Genomic DNA, 23,321 nt, shown 5'->3' with positions numbered 1-23,321 from the left:
GGTACTCCACAGCAAAAGGGGTGATTGCACACGTTTAAAGGAAAAAAAATCAGGGAGATGGGCAATTAGCCCAGGCAAAAGCAGTTGTTTTAAGTCACACATCATATAAGTACTACGTTATGCCAAGTGACCTCAAATTCTATTAAAAGGACAGCTTTTCCCCCCCCGATAAATATGCATCTTTCTGCAAGTACGAAGATAGGCTGTTAAGATTATCTGCAAAAAAAAGAAGATTGACAGGGGACATGCAAGTAGTCCTTATTTAATAATTGCCTCATTTAGCAATTGTTCTCAAAACAGTAATGAAAAAAGTAACTTTGATCCCAATCCTCACATTTACAACCTTTGCGAGTCTGTAATTAAAGGAAAGCTGAAATGAGATCAAAAGCACAATTGCAGTTTCATTTAGCAAGCACTTCGCTTAACGATCAAGTTGCGAGTCCCAATCATGATCCCTAAATGAGGGCTTCCTGTATTTGTTTATTCAATATAAAAACAACAACCTTTTGGACTAATCCAGTGAATTAGGTTAACATAACAAAGCGATAATTAATTCAAAACCCACATAATGAAATAATCTTTTTTTTGTTGTTGACCAAAGGTGGTATTCCGCAGGTTCTGACCAGTTCTGGAGAACCAGTAGCGGAAATTTTGAGTACTTCGAAGAACCAGCAAATCCAACCTCTGACTGGAGATTTTACACTATCCTTCCCCTGCCACGCCCACCAAGCCACGCCCACAGAACCCATAGTAAAAAAAATTGAATACCACCACTGTTGTTGACTACTTTTAAATAATATAACATGGAAAAAGATTGAAATGAAAAGAAAAATAAATAAAAACAAGCATAGCCAGCGCAGATGCTACTTTTTAAATATCAGATATAGCCCTTTAAGTGCTGAGTCTGTTGACACTAAGACTTAATGAAAAGATTATCATAAATTAATCATAAATAAATAGGTGAGATTTTTAAAAGTATTATTAAACTTGGTCAAGTTTAATTAAATCATTATTTTTATTAATGAGGTCCTGCCAAACAGCATCACTAAGCTCTGTTTAATAGATGGCAATGAGCTTGGTGATGCTTAAATATAGCTAAGATAAAAAGACTAATACAGCATTAAATTAGTAAAGGAATTATAGGCTTATATCATACATCTTAGTAACACCAACTGTAAAGTAGCACATAGACTATAGTTTTAATGGCTCCTGATTACAGTGGAAGAGATACTCATTGAAATTTTTTTTGTGAAACTAGGCTTCCAAGTCTGCAGCTTGACCTGTTTTGCTTTAAAAACTCATATAATCTATTATTCACATTAAACACCAATTTAGAACTTGAATAGAGTATTTTTCTTTATTTTAGATACAATTTCCACATATTGTGTGGAATCATTAGCATAGTGGTGATAAAGTAAAAGTAAAGGTTCTCCTCGCACATACGTACTAGTCGTTTCTGGCTCTAGGGGGCAGTGCTCATCTCTGTTACAAAGCCAAAGAGCCAGCGCTGTCCAAAGACTTCTCCATGGCCATGTTGCCGGCATGACTAAATGCAGAAGGTGCATGCAATACTGTTTCCTTCCCACCAAAGTGGTCCCTATTTTTCTACTTGCATTTTTACATGCTTTTGAACTGCTAGGTTGGCAGAAACTGGGACAAGTAACGGGAGCTCAACCCATTGCACAGTGCTAGGGATTTGAACCGCCGATCTGCCGACCTTTCTGACTGACAAACTAAGCATCTTAGCCACTGAGCCACCACATCCCTATATAGTGGTGATACAGACCCTCTAAACTCTATTCTTCCATAGAGCCAGTTGTTGCAATGGTAAAGATACTGGCCCAGAAACTAGGAGACAGTGAGTTCTAGTCTTGCTTTAAGCACAAAAACCAGACTAACATTAGGCCAGTCACTCTCTCAGCCCAACCCACCCAAATAAATAAGAAGAGGAAGGAATAGTGTGTATGTCTGTCATCTTGAATGCTTATAAAATAATAAAGATAAAATCTAATAAATAAATATACTACGTAACATAGAGACAAACTGCAGCCCTATGGAACAGCCCATTTATTAGTCACACATGGAACACGCCTCTCTTAGTGTGCCCTTCAGAAATCATACATTCAAGTAGCATTTGAACCATAAGAAAGCAATGTTTCTAAATTCCATCCAAGGCAAATAGTTCAGAAGAAAGCCCAATCCACCTCACAGGGTTGTTGTTGTGAGGAAAATAGTAGGAGGAAAGTATGTTGATTACGTTCACCACTTTGAGTTATTTGTAAAAGTAATAAAGACAGAATACAAATAAATAAATAATTAAAAAAAACCTCAAGGAAACAAAAACTATCTGTCCCATTCCCAAGCTTAAATTTCAGTAATGACCTTCATTGAAAAACAAATGGTGATGAGTTGGCATCAGATGCTCTAGTCTAACACCTTGCCCAAAACTGAAAAAAAGTTATTTTTCCCTTTAAGTGGCAGGATTTAATAAAGGTTCTTAAATTAAAAAAAGAGTCTTACTCCACTCCTTTTAAATATCATGGAATTTAAATATCATGGAATCACAATCCATATAAAGAAGTTCCAAACTAGATATATTCAAAATGTTCTTGTGGGATTCAATTCTCTAGAATGCAATATGTCTATGACAACAGAACTATGGTACCTTCATCATCTCGTCTAACTCAGAAAATCAGATTGAATATGTGTACTTATGAATAAAAAGGACACACTCCAATTTGGACAAGCCTATGTTGGCCATTCAATTCATGAAGATCTAAGTCACTGATGACAGCCCTAAGTACTTTTGAAATGTGAAACTTGTTTTGTAATGAAAATCATTTTTCCTGTGACACTTAAAAGGAACACCCTTTTCAAATTTAGCAGTTGGAAAATACACATTAATAGCTTTTCCATGAATGTTTCATTTATGGTGTTTGAAATAATAAATTGTTCCTGTAGCCACAAAAGATTAAAACAATGCTTCTGGTAGGCAGACTTTATAGCAAATGGAAAATAAACTGAGGTTCAGCCATGAGGATGTGATCTGGCATACAGCTGAGAAAGTTACACAATATGAACATGTTTATACAATAAAAATATCAGTCAGAGGCACAGAAACTTTTTTAAATTAACTGAAGTTTCTTTTCAAAGACTATTGTGTCAATGCATGCAATATTTTAATGTGAACATTTTCCAGCACTAATAAGAGCCATGTGCTAATGTTTGTGTCTTTATTAAATTCTATGAGAGTCTTCTCCCCTTCTCAATCTTTGGAAAGTTGATGTGTGTGCGCGTTTATGCGTGCTGTGTTAACTTCATTAAAAGATTGATTTAAGTGGTATTTATTTTTAGGACTCATTAGTAAGAATGAGCACATATACTGCCTAATGAAAACAAAAAGTTAATGCAATTCCACAGCATAGTTGCACAATTAAAATACACAAAACAAAGCCTTTAAAAGGTCAATTTCCAAACACAGCAGCCTCACAAAGATTATACCAAGAATGTTTTTATATAGCTCTTTTGAAACTTCCACTGTCATTCAGCTCCAATATCCATTTTAATTTTTGTGTTATAACTTGTCTTTCCTTTTGGCTTGTTAAAAATCCATCTCTCAATCTTTTGTTGAAATTACAGTTTTGGTTGCCCTTTTATTTAGATTTTGCCGCTCGGAGGCGAGTTCCTGATTCTACTGTTTATTTATTTATTATATCTGTTTTCTACCTTTTCTCTAAGGAACACTATAAATTAGTCATATAGCTTCTATATCTACACAAACACACGGACTTCTGATCCAGCCTTAATTCCCAAATCAATAAACCTTAGTTGTTCAACAGGAATAAACAGGATTAAGCCCTGTGCTACAAGCTCTTGCTTCTCCTCTTCTAACTACCTTGCCTTTACTTAAATTGTGTATTTCCTTTGCAATTACATAACAATTTCATAGGTGTCATCCAAGCCAGGCAATTGGTTTCATCCCAGAGTTTGCATATCATAGGAAACTATGCTTTAACAAACCAAGCAGTGCTGAATTAAAAGGCATTAGGGAAACAAGAAAAAAGAAAGAGTTGGGAAGGCACATAGTTAGTTAAAGTGACATTTCCTTCCATTTCTGCAAATGTCAAAATTCACTTCTGATGTTTTTTAAAAGAAACTGGCATTTTGACTATTCCCAAATAGTTTGACTCTTTTCTGATAATTACAGAATGGATTTTGTGCGATGGAGGACTTGAGGCCATGTTGATGAACTGCCACAAAATAGTCAACATATCTTCTAATTGCACACAAATTCTAATTGTAGTAAACAGGATAACACTTATAAGCAGTCCATAAGATGGGGAGAAAATATTATATCTGAAACCATTATCAAGCCACTGTTCGTTAAATAAAATCTTACAAATATATAAATCCTCCAGAGATCATGGATATGCACTGTTACTACTTCTTTTATTTAAATCTTGGCCTTTTGCCTTAAAAAGCCAAACATTGGTTTTGTATGGACACAGTATAGGACATTAATGTAGCAGCATATTTCAGAAAACCAGCAACTTTGGAAATTTTTTCTTATAAGGCCATGAAAATTCTAAGGTTCAGCTGTAACATATGGGCTGATTCTTCCTGCATTCCTCCATCATTACCAGAGAGTAAAACTAGAAAATGGTACTTATTTATTTAAATCATATTTATATAGTCACCCATCTCACATAACATGTCTCTGGGCGGTTTGTGTTTCAGAAGTAGAAGCCTTCATTGACATAATCTTTCAGTATAACCAAAACTGAAAGAAAAGTTTGCTTTCCGTTGCCAGCTCACAAGGGGGAAGATGACTAAATCTATTAGTCATCAGCTAAAAGAGCCATGGTGACTCAGTGGTTAGAATGCAGTATTGCAGGCTGGACTTCCAGTTTGAGTTCCTTCGCTGACAGACCAAAACGGCGATCATGCACATTTTCGATCCGTGCTCACCGCTGGAGTTCCCCGAGCCGGCTGGTTTCGGGGATAAGCCACCCCATAGAGGTGGTGAAGAGGGGGGAGACTGCCAGCAGGGTTGAGGAGAGCTGCATCTCTCCTCCTCAGCTAGCCATTACTCCCTTTCCCGAAGGCGGTCACAGTGGTGGTCAGAAATGGCCACCTCAAAGAAGAACTCGACCAGAAAAGAATGTGCAGGAGGAAGATAAGAGAAAGTTTTGGTTGACTGGGTTAAATCGCAAAAGCAACAACGTAAGGTACCCTGGAATTTAAACTATTAAAAAAATAACATTGTTCCCAAAGAAGATTTTGAAATGGCGAAGGAGAGAGGGAAGGGAAAGGATTTGGCTTTTTTTTTTCTTCCCTTCCCTATAACTGACAGCTAAGAGACGTAAGCAAGAAATTGGAAAAAAAATCCACTTTGACATCAATAGGCATTAAAGCTGAAAATAAAATGTCAAAGGGATAATAAAGATTTCTGGATACTTAAAAGCTTTTAAAAGCAGGAAAGGAGAGAAAAAGAATAAGAGGGCAGGATCTAGAAAAATGGAGGAGACTGCCTGGAACTAAAAGGAATTTACAGTGAAACCTCAACAAGACTCCTAAAAGATACATTTTAACTGAAACTTGGCAACAAAATAATAGAACCCCAGGAAGAGAAAGTGGGAAAAAAAGAAGCAAGAAGAAACAGCTTTGGATTATTTGGATTACTTCGTGATCTTTGGATTTTTGGTTATTGCATTTAAATAACTAAAATCAATCGGGTGGTTGTTTAAAAGTGTTTAAAATGGCACTACTTTTAGAAGAACTGAAAATGGAATTTAAAAAGTACAAAGAAGATGCACAAGAAGGGAGAGGTTCTTTTGGCTTTGTATTTCAACTCTTAGAAATGGAGATCTGGAAATATGAGAAACAAGAAACGCTTGCAGAACAAGATTGGGACAAAGAAGAAGCCATCTTTAATGATCAAGTAATTTTATGTGGGGGGAAAAAAGGAAAGGGGGGAAAGAGAATGAAAGTTTAAGATTTGAAAAAAACAACCCCCCAAAAAGAAGAATAGTTTGAAAAATAAGTATAATATTAGAGAGCAACAAAAGAGGGGATTACAGAAGAGAGGATTAGAAGTAGAGAGACAAGGGGGTAAAAAGGAGAGGGAGAAGAAGAGGGGGAAGAAGGAAAGGAAAAGAAGTTATAAAGGACAGAAACAAGATATAGAGAAACAGGGAAAAGGTATAAGAATTGAAAGTATAAGCCTGTTTAGAGATAATGGGTGAAAACTTAACTGTAAAAGGGATTCTGCAAAGGTACATAAGATAGTATTGTTATATTACAAATAGAAATAATTTTAGAAAATATGATTAAAATGATGGATAAAATATCGTAATCTAGTGGAATGTTTGTTAATAAATGAAATAGAGTGAATGAATTAAATTAGGAAAGGATGGGAACATTTTAATTATTATTAATGATTTATAAAATATAAGTGAAGAGAAATATGGGGGGGAAAAATAATTAACTATGGAAAGTTTATAAGTGTTCCCAAGGAAGTATGATATTTAATTGAAAAGAAATGTTAAAGATGTTAAGATTCTAATGAGTATTAATGATAGAATTGAATTGGAATGGAATGAGTGCTTTATTTACATATATCATCTTTTTTTAAGAATATAGTGTGTATTTTAAGAATGCACCAAGCAGAATTCAATTGGACGTTATGTATTATATTGAATGTTATAATCTTAAAGGTATACATTGAAGCTTAGATAAGAGTTGAATGGATAAAATTAAAAGATATAAAGGCGTCATACTCCAATTAGTAACTACAGGGGAAAATTTGTTTAACGAGAAAAGATCATATGAAATTGAAACAGGATAGACAAAAGTATAAATATAATTATTTGAATTGAGATGAGATAATCCAAATAAAGTTGAGAAAATTAAAACGGGAAAAACTGTGCAGAAAATGTAAAACAGTAATAAGATATGGAATAGAACACAAAAATGAGCATGAAATTGAGTTTTTGTCTGTATGAAGAAGTGATACCTCGGGACCATGCTATTTTCAAAAAAAGATGTTTTATTTGTATTATGTTTTTTTGTGTGTGTGAAAAACCAAATAAAATTTTCAAAAAAAAAAAGAATGCAGTATTGCAGGCTAATTATGCTGAGTGGCAGCAGTTCGATTCTCAGCGGCTCAAGGTTGACTACTCAGTCTTCGATCTTTCTGAGGTCAGTAAAATGAGAACCCAGACTGTTGGAGGCAATATACTGACTCTGTAAACCATTCAGAGAGGTTTGTAAAGCACTGTGAAGTGGTATATAAGTCTAAATGCTATTGCTGTTACTCCTTTATCTACATTCTGGAACATTAGAGAGTGTGACCTGATCATCTTCTAAATGACCTCATTTCAGGTATCTAATAATACTTTAATATCCCTTAAATTTCTAGTACTTAATCATACTAGTTGTATTCTAATCCTGGTCCTATTTCTCTGATTCATTTTTTTAAAGGGTAATGTCTAAGACTGGATGCAGTATTAGAAACAGAATGAAGTTGAGCAATAGCTTCCTTGGAAAATATGCTTCTGTTAGAATTCCAGGGACAAAATGGTGGGTTGAAGATGGCACTACAAAAAAATGGCGAGCTGACGACCTTGGCAGAATGAAGAGCTGGTGTGTAGACTGGCTCTTTGATAATTCCTCTCCAAACAAGGAAAAGACTTGAGATCCTGCATAAGTATGTGAACTAGACAGGTGCTCCTCATAAGGAGATTGCAAGATAGTGAACCTCAGAAAGTTTAGAGCTTTTGGAGATGAAAGAATAGCCATCTTGCTTAAACCATGGTCAGTTCCTCTGAAAAGATACTAAGTTTAGAAACTTCATTTTCAAATCATTCAGAAATGGCTGATTTTCAGATAATAAGGAAGTTAATGGGAAATTATAGATCAATATGTTTTATAGCCCAGGTACTATGAGCTTCCTTCAAACCTTAGCAAAGTAAGTTTTAACTGCAAGCATATTTTTAATAAACAGCAAAAGGGTGATTAAAGCTATGATTTTAGAAAGTTAAAACAGATTAAGAGTCTGGAAAAACTAAAATAATGTTTTGGGATTAATTATGAACAATCCTTCCTGTGGGAAAATGCTTCTGTTTTGAATTAAAACAAATAGAAGGAACTTAGAGGAAACTAAAGATTATAATTAAATGAGAACAATACCTAAACTTGACTTACAATTACAGAATGAAGCAAAATATTTTAACATTGAACATACTGATATTTTTTGAACAATGGACCAAGAAATTAATTTTAAGAATGTCTGCCTCTGTTGATATACTGTGTCTTAAAATTTGCTATGGAAGACGAACAAGTTCTACTTGATAAGATCAAGGCTGACTTGAAAGTGGATTTTAAAATGACATGGAAAAAGATGTTACACTAGACACACCAAAAAATTAGCTGATATCTTAATAATTAAAACAAATAAACAAACAATATAAACCAAAATAGTGAGCTTGAAAAATTTCCTTTATGGCTTGTTAAAAATTTGAAGTATTCTATGAGAAGAGACAAATATAAAAATAAAAAGAAATCAAGTTATACATTATTTGAAGGGATTGGTAGAAAGTAAAGGAAGGAATATAAAGTTGATATAAATTGATAACCTTGATTAAGGTTAAAATAGATAAATTGTTAACTCTGGTAAACTTAATGGACTTTTGGTGATACCAGGATTAAAATGAGAAGGCTTTTAGGTTTATAAAAAAAGAAATGGGATATGAGAAAAAGAGACCATTCGTTGTATTTTAAGAGATGATAAATTCCTAAAATTGTTTATACTTCCAATGAAGGCAGGAAGTCACTTATTAGTATGTTTTTCTTTACTATATTTAGAATAGAATATTATAGAATATTTTTCCTTTTTTGCCTCAATTCTTTCTTTTGATTCTTTTTTCAGTTATTAGTTTTTAGTGTTATAATTATACTTAATATTTAATAAAAATCCTATTAAAAATAAAATATGCTTCTCTATATCCAGTTTTTTATATATGCTTTGCACTTTTGACACATATTTAACAATATTTTCCAATCAATTGCTATCAACTACTAAGCCAAGGACTTTTTTAAAAGTACCATTACCAAGCTTGCTATTCCTCACTCGATATCTGTGCATTTGATGCTTGTTTACTGACAGCAATGTTCTATTTCTTAAATGTTATTCTATTATTTGATTCAATTTCTTTAACTTACCAAGATATGTCTGAATTTAATTTTTTCTCTTCTAGGGTATTGGCACTTCCTAGTCAGTTTTGCGGTATCCACAAATCTAATAAGTATACTTTTCACTGTTTCATCTGCGTCACATTTGAGCCATGGCTCTCCATTCAATACACTGCCCTAGATATTACTGAAGATATTACTAAGCAAGCAATGTATCTACTTAACTGAAATCTGTACAAGCCCATCTTTAACTAGCAGAATGTCAAGAGATACTTTACCAAATAGTCTACACACACACACACACACACACACACACACACACACTTTTAATTCCATGATTTTGACATAAATATATACTTGAATCCAATAAGTTATTCCTCCATAGATGAACACAATATCAATAGCTTCCATAGCTGAACATAATATATTGCTATCAAATGCTGAAATGTCCAAGATTTTATATTAATTTTAGTTTTACTCAGTATAAGCCGAATTCCTCTTTTCAGTTCTACTTTTACCAACTTACAAGCAGTTCCCCTCACCCTCTGCCATAAAGCAGTAGATTTTTAAATCATCATGCTCTGAAATGCATTATAAACAAATGCAATAGCTAATTTCCTTTCTTTCTCTGAGAAATATGGACATCACATACTTTAATTAATAAAATATCTCACTCTCAAATATCAAATATCATGCAGCAGTGTTTTCAGATTTTATGAAAGGCATACAAAAGAGTACATGGTTTGGTTCTTCCAACCACATTACTATCCCCTGCCCAATTCATTACTTTCTAACGAACGCAAAAAAGATGTTTAAAAGGAAGTTCTCTTGAAATCCTATGCTCTGCTAACTTGAATTGTCAGGATCGTAGGTGAGAACAGATGTTCTATATGCAGAACATCTCTGATTCAATTCCTGGCGTTTTCAGCCAAAAGGGTCTGAGCATAAGATTGGAAAAAATTTTGTCAATGATTTTGCAGAGCTACTGACTACCACATGCATGTATCCGTTCTCATGGACAAACTCCCAGAATTCCCACAGATGGCACCGCTATTGGAATTCTGAGAGTTTGTCTGCACTTCTGGAAAAACCTCAACCTCAACCTTAAAACAGACAAACAAGGACAGATAAACCAACTTTGCATGGCCTAAGGCAGATTTCTATGATTCTGTCAAGCCTTCACACCAAACTTAGCTGTAAACATTGGTTCCCTGGATACTTAACCCTTATTCATGGATTGGCTTCCTTGGAATCAGGGGTTCAAACATGACCAGATTAATCTCTTTATTGCATACAAAAATGTGGCCATGGGCACGTAGAATACAGCCACAAATGTACTTACAAAAAGTCGAAGCCTTTACATGGCACTACATTCCAGGGTTTCAACTCTAAACTTTTCCTTCTGCTTTTCCAAATCAATGAATGTTTGCTTATTCTTGAAGGCCTTGGTTGGCATCTAGTATGTGTTGACATATGAGTTGTCCCTAGCCTGGCAACAACAGGTTTCTGCTTCACGAGTTTCATTTTATTCATTCATTCATTCATTTTGCACTTAATGAGCACTTATGTAGTGATGGTACTATAGAAACTATTTTGCAACTGAATCGCAATTTGTGAATTGTAGATCAATAAATGCATCAAAAGTGATAGTGTTAAATGGTATGATGGAGATTCAAACAACAACTCTCTCTAGCTTTCATTCTAATGAATAATGATTTGGCATAAATGATTGACACAAGCAACATTTTACCAAACAATAAAGAGAAAAATAAATTGCCACTACTAATATCAAGGTCTATCTTCAGCAGCACTATGCATCTTCAAAGTAAAAAAAAAAATTCTACCTTGATAAAAATGCTACTGATATCTCTAGTGTACTATCCTCTGACAATAAGCTGGGAAAGCTCTGTAACCAGTCATCTGAAGGAAAGTCTGGCATTTGCAAATGTGTCAATGGACCAAAGTCATTTCACCCTTGAATCAAACCCATTTTGACAGAATTCTAGAAGAAAAGCTATAGAAAGTTGAAAAGTACTGCCGTGGGTTTGTTTTGTAATGCTCTTCATGTATTTGAAGGAGATGGGCAGTTTAAATATGCAATATAACAAGAAATATGCAATATAAATAAATTAGTAACTTGATCTTGTTATGGAAAAGAGATTAACACCTTTGGCAAAACAGTAAAAAAAAGGAACCACTCTTTTACAGGCATCCCTCTTTAAGTTCAGTAAGCAGATGACCAAACCACTCATCAAATACCAATGGAAGCAATGGCAGTTAATGCTTTCACAGAGGGAGAGATTAATTTAACAAGTAAAGGAGTGATGCTGGTTATATGTGCCATGTGAAGCTGTCTTGGCCATGGTACATCATTCCATCCCACTTGTTTAGGCAGAGAAGTATGCTCTGGAACCAGTCAGTTAAAAAATTAAACTAGTGGGATCCAGGAAGAGGGCCTTCTCTGCCATTGCCCCTATCCTATGGAATATTCTTCCCCCAAGAGATGGGATGGGGGGTCCCCACTTTCCTGGCCTTTCATAAATGTGGGGAAACCTGACTCTGTCAATTTGCTTGGGATTCCACAGAAGAGCACGCAATGATAGGACAACAATAAAGTAACATTTTATCACATATTGGTATATGTACAGTAAAGGATCTTCAAACTGAAAAGTAGATCAGAATATTCACAAAATTGGAAAAACAAATTTCTAACAGAAAACATAAAAGCTTCCACTAGGTATACTTTCAGAAAATAAAAATATAAATGAAAAAAAGCACAATTTATTATGCTAAGATACGTGTTGAAAGCTACCAGGACAAATTTGGCAAAGCATTGGAAAAGAGAAAATTGCCAACAAAACAAAAATAGAGAATATGACAGTATATATATATATATTGATAAATCAAAATTGCCTGTGTTTTACTCATATGGATCTCTTTGCAATGGCCGCAAATAAATTTGAACATATATATGGCCCCTAGTTTTCCACTGCAGGATGAAGTAAGAGTCCTCAGTCCTAAAAACAGTTGCCCAACCCTTCTTAAGAGTTTGCCACTTCTTTTTCTAAACAACCTCCATTTAAGATGGCAAGTAAACTGTCATATATTTTATTTCACTCTCTTTTTAAAACAATTGCTCTTTATCCAGCATCAGTTTGTTCTTATAATATAGTTAAGTTAGCACTCCCTCACGTTAAATAAAACCTTTTATTCCTAAATACTTTAAATTGCTAAACACTTTCTTCAGCAAAGTTGCTTTAAGTTCTGAATAAGTTTAGGAGAGCAGTTTGTGTGTTAAATTTTCCTCAGATGTAGAACAGTGGTTGGAAACTTCTTTTGGAAATAAATAAGAACTGTACTGGAAATTTTCTGCCAGAGTGACCAGTTACTAACAATGTCACCTTTCCTTTTATTGAGATAAACTTAATAACTGGAAATTAAAATATGACATCCTAGGAAGCATTTCTCTTATTATCTGCATGGGAACTATTACTTTAAGCATGCTATACATATTTCTTTTTAATCTATGTTATTAATTTTGTTTTTATTGGATAATAAATGTTTGTCCATTTTGATTTACATTTTGTGATACAGAATATATGTGTGGGGGGGAATAGAATACACATATGTGCACACTTGCACAGAGACGCAAATAATCTCTAAATTCCAATAGATATGAGAATAAAAAATGTATTTAGGAAGAAAAGAAATCCACTTGTTCTATAGTTCCAATGATTCACCCAACAATGGCCCTAAGATATCCCTACCGATAAGAGTTCCTATCCTTTCTAGCCCACACAACAACAAAATATGCAAATAAGACAACAACATACAATATAGAATAGCACCTACAGAGAATTCACACAGACCTCCTTATCAAGGATGCAAGACTCACAGACTGAGGAAAATATTATTCTGATCCTGACATTTCCTGATGCCCTCTACTCTCCCTAGCAGTCCAACCCCACTTAACAGAAGAAAACTGGAGTCAAAAACATTGTACGGTGCCAAAGTAATTATCGTTCCATTTGAGCATATGCTTCCTTCCCTTGCTCATTACTACCTGATGGCTGGGACAAGAATGGGAGTTGTTTTAGATACTGGTGCCTGGAGAACCAAGAAGAGATCCCTGTTATGCAGTACTAATAAGGACACGACGGTTTCATTCTTAAGTCCCTTTTAATTAGAAAACAACGGTAATAGCCTTAAGTTTTAACAGAAACATTCAGAAAAATATCTTCCTGAAAACAAACACTGTCCTTCTCAAAACATTGCAAGCCTAGAAATATCCTCATCCACATCAACAAGGAAAAACAAGGGGAGTGTAGCATATTTGTATTTGCAGCAAAAATGTGTTTTGAATGGGTGAACACACCATACGTGTCTTAAAAGGAATTGCTTCTTTTGTTAAAGTCATAAAATAGCTAGGCAATCCCAGGGAAATATGCATTTGAGGTCAAGAATTCCCAACAACATCCTCCCATCCATGTCAACACTCTTTTTTTGCATCCTATCAGTTCTTCTTTCTTCCAAGGTAAGGTATATTTTCCGAAGGTCAGATGAGCCCTGCACAAAAACAGGTATGTAAGAACCAATAGCAGTGCAAGACCACAAAGAACTTTTTTAGGGGCCTTCCATGCAATATACATGGGGCTTGGAGAATACATGACTTCAAAAGGTCCTTGACAGTCACGGTGAGTATTCAGGAAGATACAGCTGTCTGTGTTTTGAAGAGTACAGTCCTATACAAGAGGACTATAAAACAGTAAAAGTTACGTATGTGATGTAAAATTGTATTTTAACATGGCAAAAAAAAGAAAATTAGAAATATAGTCCTCGACTTACAACCACAATTGAGCCCAGAACTTATGTTGCTAAGTGAGAAATTTGTTAACTGCATTTTGGGCCATTTTATGACTTTTCTTGCCACATTTGTTAATTGAATCACTGCAGTTGTTAAATTAGTAACATGGTGGTTAAGTGAATCTAGCTTCCCCATTGACTTTACTTGTCAGAAGGTCCCAAAGGTTGCTCATGTGACCCTATGACATTGCGACTGTCATAAATATGAACCAGTTGTGAAGTAGCTGAATGTAAATCATGTGACCATGGGGATACGGCAACGGTATGGGAAATGGTCACAACTCACTTTTTTCAGTGCCATTGTTAAATTCAAGCAGTCACTAAATGTACTGTTGTAAGTTGAGGACTACTTGTGCTTATATCAGTTATCTACACAAATATGCCCCCAGAATCTGAATAATTTTGTGAATATTAATGTATAATGTATATATGTGTGTGTCTGCATACTTATTCAAGAGGAGAGACTTTTTTCAAATGATTCACTGAAAACATGAATGGGATGGAAGAAAGGGTATGAATGTAGCACCAATGTACAGTGATTTGTTTGTTCTTAGGTTGGAGTTCCACCCTGTACTGACACCAAAATATTTTGCCACTTGCAACTGCCACCTTTTTACCTGTGGTCATCGACAGAAGGAGAATAAATATGAGCTATACTTACTTGCTCTAACTTCTCTTCCTAGGCAACAGGGCGAAATGAAATAAAAGGAGTTGGGTAGCAAAAGGGAGCTTGAGAAGGAGCTGACTCATGAATAAACACTGTCAGTGTTTCATAGAACTTAAGTGAGATGCAGACAGTTTTATGCCTCATTATATTTCCTCTCACTTACACAAACATTCTGTAAGGTAATAGATGTGTGTCCACAGGCAAACTAATCAATCAGAAAGCCTAACTGTGTTTGTTCTTTTGTTGTTACAAGGTACCAGGAAGAGAGAGGACAGCTTCTGAAACACAAAATGAATCACTTTTAACCACAAGTGAGTTACTGTGTAGCTACTATATATATGACCACATGTCCAGGGGTGGGATTCTCCCGATGTAACAACCGTTTCGCTGGGCAAAACATCTCATTTTATCCACAAGAATATTATGTTTTTATATAGATAGATCATGGAAGAAAGCCAGAACTCTGAAGAGAGATTATCTGAAATAACTTATAAGCTAAATTTGGGCTGGAAAAAAAAAATGCAAGCCTTGATTAGCATTAAAATGTTGACTCAAAAGTATTCAGCTACTCTGAAAATTGTATTATCATAAGAACATATTTACATATTCTATTAAAACATACAGTGAACAACAGCACACAGTTAAGGGCTAGTAATCCTGCTTTTAGAAAAAATGGATAGTGCTTCCCAATGTTGAATTTCCACTCATATAATTCCACTCATATAATTCAAGGAAATTACTGGATTTTTGGTGTGAGAAGCCGAAGCCCTTCTTTTTAAAAGCTAGATTTGAGGATAGTGGCTATCAAGGGGCATATCTGGGATTCCACTGCCTATCCTTGGCATCGAGGGAGTTTCCTACAGAATAGAAACTAAGTGCAGAAAAGATCAACAAAGATGATTAGGGGATTGGGGCTACAACATATGAAGAACAGTTGCAGGAATTGGGTATGTCTAGTTTAATAAAAAGAAGGACTGGGGGTGACGTGGTATGTTCCAATATCTGAGGGACTGCCACAAAGAAGAGGGAGTCAAACTATTCTCCAAAGCACCTAAAGGCAGAACAAGAAGCAGTGGATGGAAACTAATCAAGGAGAGAAGCAACTTAGAACTACGGAGAAATTTCCTGACAGTTAGAACAATTAATCAGTGGAATGACTTGCCTCCAGAAGCTGTGGAAGCGTCAACACTGGAGGTTTTAAGAAGAGATTGGATAACCACTTGATTAAAATAGTATAGAGCAGGGGTGTCCAACCTTGGGAACTTTAAGACTTGTGGACTTCAACTCCCAGCTTTGCTGGCTGAGGAATTCTGGGAGTTGAAGTCCACAAGTCTTAAAGTTCCCAAGGTTGGACACCCCTGGTATAGAGTTTCCCGCTTAAAGCAGCAGGCTGAACCTCCACACCTCCAAGATTCCTTCCAACTCTATTATTTTGAAACAGACCAATAGCACTGTTAATCAAGCTTCCTGCTCCCAAAATTGTGCATAGAGTCCCTTTGAGAAGTCTAAAACAAAAACATGAACCTAGAAGCACCTTCTGCTTTCCATCCTCTGCTGTTCAGATATTACAGGTAATGTACAAAGATTAGCAGCCATTAATAACTTTTTAATAACCTGCAATTAGTCCAGTCCTTTCTTCAAATTATAAAAGTTGATGCCCATCCGATAATTTGTGACAGTACCATAATTTAACTAAACTTTATCTGAAGAAATGCTTCCTGTTTCTACCTCCTACTACTGAGCTTGACTGAATGATCCATGAATCTGCTATGATCAATTTCCTCCACAGGTCTTTCCTTTGAAAGTTGCCAGCAAGTTATTTTGAAAAGGCAACATCTTGATTTATATCCATCCACACAAGAACTATCTATTTATTCCCACTCTTTGCTTTCTGTCCTTCAGTTATCAGTTTCCTCAAAGTACTGGAATCAGTGGTGGTATTTGACAGGTTCTGCCCGGTTCTGGAGAGCCGGTAGCGGCGATGAGCAGTGGAGACCAAACCGGTTCTCTTCGCTGCTCTGTGGTTGGCCCACCTGCCCGCCTGGGCTCCCATACTCACTTTTATGGCCAGAATTCAAAGCACAGCTGCTTTGCGCAGTGCAGAATAGCGCCGTGTGGCAGCTGCTGCAGCGACCACCATCGTGCAGTCTTGTAGGAGGCAAGTTAGAACGCTTCTGCGCCTCTGCAAAGTGCGTGTTTGGCATGCATGTGCACGCAAAGTGTGTGCATGTGTACAAAGTGCAGCCACCAAGCCACGCCCACCGAACCGGTGGCAACTTTATTTGAATACCACCACTGACTGGAATCTTCTTTACCTGAAGATTTGGCTAGTAGTCTTTGGCTTTTCTCAAAAAGTTTTCACAAATACAAGTAAATAGTGTCTACCTCCCCCCCGCCCCAGCTTCCTGACCAAGGAAGGATACAAAATGGGGAGAGGGCTTCATGATGCCCACCTAACAATGCTCTCTCTTCTTTAAAAAATATTGGGGAAAATTAAGGGTCATTTTAACACTTAATTCCCACTCCTATGCTCATTTAATCTAATCATTAGAATACAATCCTTGACATACAATATCAGGGTCTGTAGGAATCAAATTATCAGAAAGTACACAATCCTGTTGTACAACAGAGAATGGAGTGGAGTGGAGTGGAATAGAATGGAATGGAATAGAATAGAATAGAATAGAATAGAATAGAATAGAATAGAATAGAATAGAATAGAATAGAATAGAATAGAATAGAATAGAATAGAATAGAATAGAATAGGAATAAGGACAGAAAACAGATTTGGAAAGGACCTTGGAGGTCTTCTAGTCCAACTCCTTGCTCAGGCACAAGGTTGTCCATTGGCAAATGGTTGTCCATTTGCCAACTTCCAGTTGTTGCTGGACTCCAGATTCAAAATAACTCTTAAATCTTAATGAAACAGGTATCTTTGAAGAAATCATGCTAAGTCTTCTTAAAATTCAGTATGCTTGATAATTATCTTAATGTTCATAACAATCACCATCCAAAAAACTCATATACCTTAAGTAATTAAATATTACTTTCTTGTGGCATATACCTTAAGCCCCACAAGCCTCCTTACTATTTTTGCTTTCAAAATTGTTGCATGGTAACCCCTATGGATAGAAATATAGAAGAAAATTTGAAATAATGTCAATTTTTGTCACAAAATAACATTTCCCCTTTATAAATGCCTATTGTTTTTAATATCCTGGATCTTAAGAGGTTCTCTTTTTAAAATTAACATTGCACTAGATTACTTTTTAACCTTCTGGCATCGAGACTGACCTCGGAAATATGTATTTTGGAACAACAGAAAGAAATCACTCAAGATCAATGACAGTTGCTTAGGCAAAGCCCAAATCTAAACCAGACAAATTTACAATCTAACAAATCAGAGAAAACCAATGTTTTCCATAGTTAGAGGTAATATTTTTTCAGATTGAGAAGGCTTTGTATTCGCACACTTTAATCTCTAGTTATGAGTACAATAATTTATCACAAAAACCAGATAGCCCTACATCCATCAAAACATTCTTGACTCCTAATGCCTGAAACTCTCAAAGTGTAATTTTAACGAATCCTTTAATTTGGATATAAAGTGACAATTTGTCTGTCAAAACTTGGATCCAGTATGCTGAAAAAATGCACAACCAAAAGTAGAACAGAATCTGTGAGGGTTTACGATGTACATAATATTTCACAATAGCATTCTAATGTTTCCTTCTTTGTATAAGCTTCTGTTCAGTTGATCGAACCCTAGCCACAAGTCAGATGCTTTAAAATGACAATTATAATCTCAAAATTAAGAAACAGACCATCTTTGAAGATCTAACAACGGACTGAGGCAGCCATCAATTGTCACCCAACATTTTGAGGGCATAAATAGAACTTCCATTATATTTTTAAATTATCTGTGGATACCTAAAATTATTTCAGGCTTCAACATTGTGGGTCCAAAATTAAGTTGCCTGTCAAGTAGAATCCAACTGATATGAGGCAAATGCTGTTTCAGATGCAGGTATTATGTCTTTCATGAGAAAAGGCCCTGGTGCATGCAATTGTGTCATATAATTCTTCTCCAGACCCTTGATCAGTAAACCCAAGATATCACATGTGAAAATAACAGTATTTTTGATAACTTAAGCAGACACAGATCATTTTCATGAATTCAGTAAACACGTAAACAAGCAAACAATAAGGTGCACTTTGAGTATGCACCTTAACCCTAAGTGCAAATGAAAGGTGTCCTAGAGGCGTGAGAATCTACAAAACTGAACCCGAACATCTGTATAAGAAATAAATGGCTGTAAAGAAACAGTATTGGATCCAAACATTTCCAAGTTGCTAATTGTAACATTCACCTTCCTGAATGTTTCCCCCAGAAGTTGCAATCCACCAAAGGCTATTAATATGGAGGTCTCTAAACACTATAGAAGCACAATGTCCCGAATTGGTTCTGGCCTTTTCATGGGCATCACTGAGGAGCCAAGGATGAGCTAAGTGAATGATGAAATATAGATCACTTCAATGCTGCAACTTACGTACTTAAGACATCAGGGTATAAGCAGGGGTGGGATTCAAATTTTTTAACAACCGGTTCTCTGGGCATGGCTTAGTTGGTGGGTATGCCTTGGTGGTCATGCGACTGGGTAGACATGGGTTGGTGGTCATGTTATTGGCTGGGCATGGCCAACTCAATATCACTCACATCGAGGCACGCATCTCCTCGCCTGGCCTCTCATGACTATGGGGATGCTGCAACAGTCATAAGTGTGAAAAAGGGTCATAAGTCACTTTATTCAGTGCCATTGTAACTTTGAATGGTCACTCCACACAAGCAAAGTACCAGCAAAGGAGGGGAAAAAAACTCCAGAGACATTCCTGAGACAGGAAGTCTAGTCCTGCCAAGAATGTAATAAGGGTTAATGGAGAGGCAGTTTCTGTAAGCAACGCCAGAATGTTTCCTTCCTGCCTTCCTTACAGGATTAGGCCAGTAATTTCTTCTAACAAACGGTTCTCTGAACTGCTTAGAATGTTAACAACCAGTTCTAGTGAATAGGTGCGAACTGGTAGAATCCCACCCCTGGGTATAAGTATGTAAAGGTGATGTTTATATGATATCATCATGCAAGTCATTTTGACATCATCATGGTTTGCTGCAGAAACTACAGGGCCCTTCAGAAGATATCTTGATAAGAAAGAATTAGTCTTGATCTGCTGGGCTGATCAAAGGGCCCTCAAAATATAGAGGAACACAGAAATAATCCCGATGAAGGCATGAAAGAACTGTTAAGAGAACATTAAAAAAAACAGTTTTGAAAAAGAGATATAAGGGAGGAGAAAAAATTCTCCGATATCTCTGTTTTGTTATGTAGCATTGTTTGCTATAAAGGAAGCAGTTTTTTCAAGAATCTATTACTGCTATTATCAGTATACTACTTAAAACTCTGTAACCTTCAATTAGCTGAAACCGTGCATCATAGGACAATGTCAAGGTACCTCAAAATTCACTAACTTACAGAATGTGTATACAGTCCAAGACCCATCATTCCTGTGGAATTTAAGTTTCAAGGATCTTCAGATGAGTTATATTTGCAAACTTGTCAGCTACAGTTACATGCCTGATTTCCAAGACTCCTTGTCAACTTCCCACAAAATCAATGAATAAGCTGGCTGGAGCTAGAAGTAGATCCAACTCCCCCTGCTTTTTTTGCCTGCCTGTGGTCATTTTGTTTCTCTCTTTAGGCAAAGTCAATATTGACAAAGAATGACCCAATGCGTCATAGGTTGGCTAGTACCCTACAACATTAAAGTCAAATTCCCATCAACCTTGTTTCTTGTCTACCTTGAAAGACTAACACAAACATATTTTAGTCCCTTTTCCTCTGTTGCACAACTATGACTGTGGTGTCTGTTAGGATAATTACGATTAAATAATGGTATTCCACTCACAGGCTTACAACTAATCCAACATCAAGTGACAACTATTGTGTGATTATCTGATTTAGGAGATAGGTGATTCAATAAACACACAGTTCTAAATATACCTATCAGGACATTGTATAGACCTTTCAGGAATTAAGTAAACACAAGGGAGGGGACAGGGCTGTAAATAGTTATATTAGATTAATGCTAGGAAAGTCAGATTCATGTTGTTGTTTTTTTCAATCTGCCTTATTTTCTACAAACTGTCCATTCTCAAAAGTATTTTAAAATCTATTTAGACAATCTAAGCAGCATTCTGGGTTTATTTGCACAGCTTATATAATTTAAGACATTTAATTAAGATATTGTTTAAACATGAATATCAACCTCCTTATTTTAGTCACAAATTACAGTGTACACTGCATTTCATCATGAGCCTTAGATAAAGCTGACAACTTGTTTCACAAACAGTACTTAGGATGGATGGAATAAAAGAAAATTGATTACACAATATGGCTGTTCTAAAAAAAATAGCTTCTATACATATCTATCTGAAAATCAAAACATCCATTAATGTAAAACCCAACAGCAAAAATACAGAAAACTAAGGAAAACGTTAGCTAGGTTTTTTAAATCAGACTTGTCTTTCACTGCCCAGAGTTTCTAGAAAGATCAGCTGTCTACAAGGTCTCCAAAATTAATGAATAGGAACTGAAAGGCTAGCTGCTGGCAGTAAGATTCTCTAGGTAATAAATTTTAGCATGGCAAGAACTAGTTGTTCAAAACTGGATGTCATGTTTTTTGAAGCTTCTGTCGGCATCATGTGACTTCCAGTATAATGGCAAGTTTCAGATGTATCAAAGCACTAATCAATATGACAATTAAAGGGAGGCTAGGATTTTGTAGGAAGAAGGGTTAGTACCCTCCAGTTGTTTTCCTTGTGTTAAAACGTGGCCATTTTCCATTCTAGCTTTAAGGTGTCTTCCTGGCGAGTGGCTGTTGTTACAAGCATCACAGGATTTATGCTCAGGACTGAAATCATGGATACATTCAAGGCTTAAATCAAGGCAGTTTATGAGACAGAGTTTTACAGAAGCTTTCTGCTGTTGTTATTTTGTCAATTGTTACTGAACAATATGTGCATTATGTAATAGCAATAGCAATAGCACTTAGACTTTTATACCGCTTCACAGTGCTTTACAGCCCTCTCTAAGCGGTTTACAGAGTCAGCCTATTGCCCTCAACAATTTGGGTCTTCATTTTAACGACCCCAGAAGGATGGAAGGTTGAGTCAATCTTGAGCCGGTCAGGATCGAACTCCTGGAGTGAGCAATACTGCATTCTAACCACTGCACCACCACAGCTCTCATGTAATCTCATGTCATACGCATAGCATTTGTAGTCAAAATGGATTGACCTCCATTGTGGTTAAGCTATCAAAGTTATGGATAGAAGGATTTTATTTTATTTTGTTAAATAAATTATTCTTTCTTATTAAGCAGAAAAGTCCATCTTACTTATGTTCATGGGAGTTCATCTTCATATCCCGAAGCTTTTTCTGCACCTTTGCCAAACTGCATTTTTTTTATGCCATTATTGAAGGTAGGGAAAATACCAAATTCAAAACAATATAAACTAGTGATTTATTTTGTTCCTTTTCCTTTCAGACAGTTTCTATTTATAAAAACCAAAATCAATTTTAAACATCATCTGCTTAATTGCAGGCTATTTATAAAATAATCTTGTGATACATCTGTTTGCACAAAAAACTTGTGATGTTCCTATTCATAGAAAAGTTAGATGAAATCATGTATTAATTCCTTCAGACTATTGACATTGTAAGCCCTTTTAGACACTGTCTGATGGAAACAAACGTTCCCTTTCAACAGTCACATACCAGATTGTAATTTTCAGACTACTAATGTTATTTACCCATTGACTGAACTAGCTTGGAAACCTAAGAAGCATGATGAATTTGACATGCTGGTATTTTATTTTCAATTAGATGATACTAAGTGCAGGAGCCAGGATAACATGGGGCATACAGGTAGTCCTCAATTTAGGAACACAATTGGGACCAGGAAGGTGTTTAAGTGGGCCACCCTCAATTTTATGAGCTGTTAAGCAAATCACTGCAGTTGTTAAGTGAATGATGTGGGCATTAACTGAATCTGGCTTCACCATGCTTGTAGAAAGCCAGCTAGGAAGGCTGCAAATGGCAATTATGTGACCCTGGGACACTGCAACTGTCAGAAATACATACTGGTTGCCAAGTGTCCGAATTTTGATCATGTGGCTGTGGGGATCCGGTAATTTGCTGCAATCAACCAGTTGCAAGCCACTTTTTTCAGTGCTGTTATAACTTCAATACTGTTGCTAAACAAGTAGATATAAGTTACTACAGATCTGTAGCATCTGTAGCCAATCTCACTGTATGCATTTTGTACTCTGACAATAAAGGTAGTAATCATCATCATCATCATCATCATCAACATCATCATCATCATCTCCAATATCCAAGGAAACATTAGCAGGACAATAGCTTTTTCTTTGGGACAGAGAATGAAGAAACTCACATTTTCAATGGAAGAAAGGCACATAACTACAGAAGTCATTCACAATGCCCTCTTCTTGAGAGAAAGTTGTAATTCTGCTGTTGCTATGC

At 35.9% G+C, this 23,321-nt stretch overlaps 1 protein-coding gene across 15 annotated transcripts in view; it reads right to left on the bottom strand.

Annotated features, from left to right (window-relative positions):
* The window catches only part of BAZ2B (bromodomain adjacent to zinc finger domain 2B), a 233,378-nt gene that overhangs the window by 185,140 nt on the left and 24,917 nt on the right, over positions 1-23,321 (bottom strand). The gene's annotated exons all lie outside the window — the stretch shown is intronic.

Source organism: Pseudonaja textilis, chromosome 1 (genome assembly GCF_049901715.1).
Source record: "Pseudonaja textilis isolate UNSWEBS1 chromosome 1, rPseTex1.2, whole genome shotgun sequence".
In the NCBI taxonomy this organism is placed as follows: Eukaryota; Metazoa; Chordata; class Lepidosauria; order Squamata; family Elapidae; genus Pseudonaja; species Pseudonaja textilis.
Note: the sequence above shows the minus strand (reverse complement) of the source record. Positions and strands in the feature narration are given on the sequence as shown.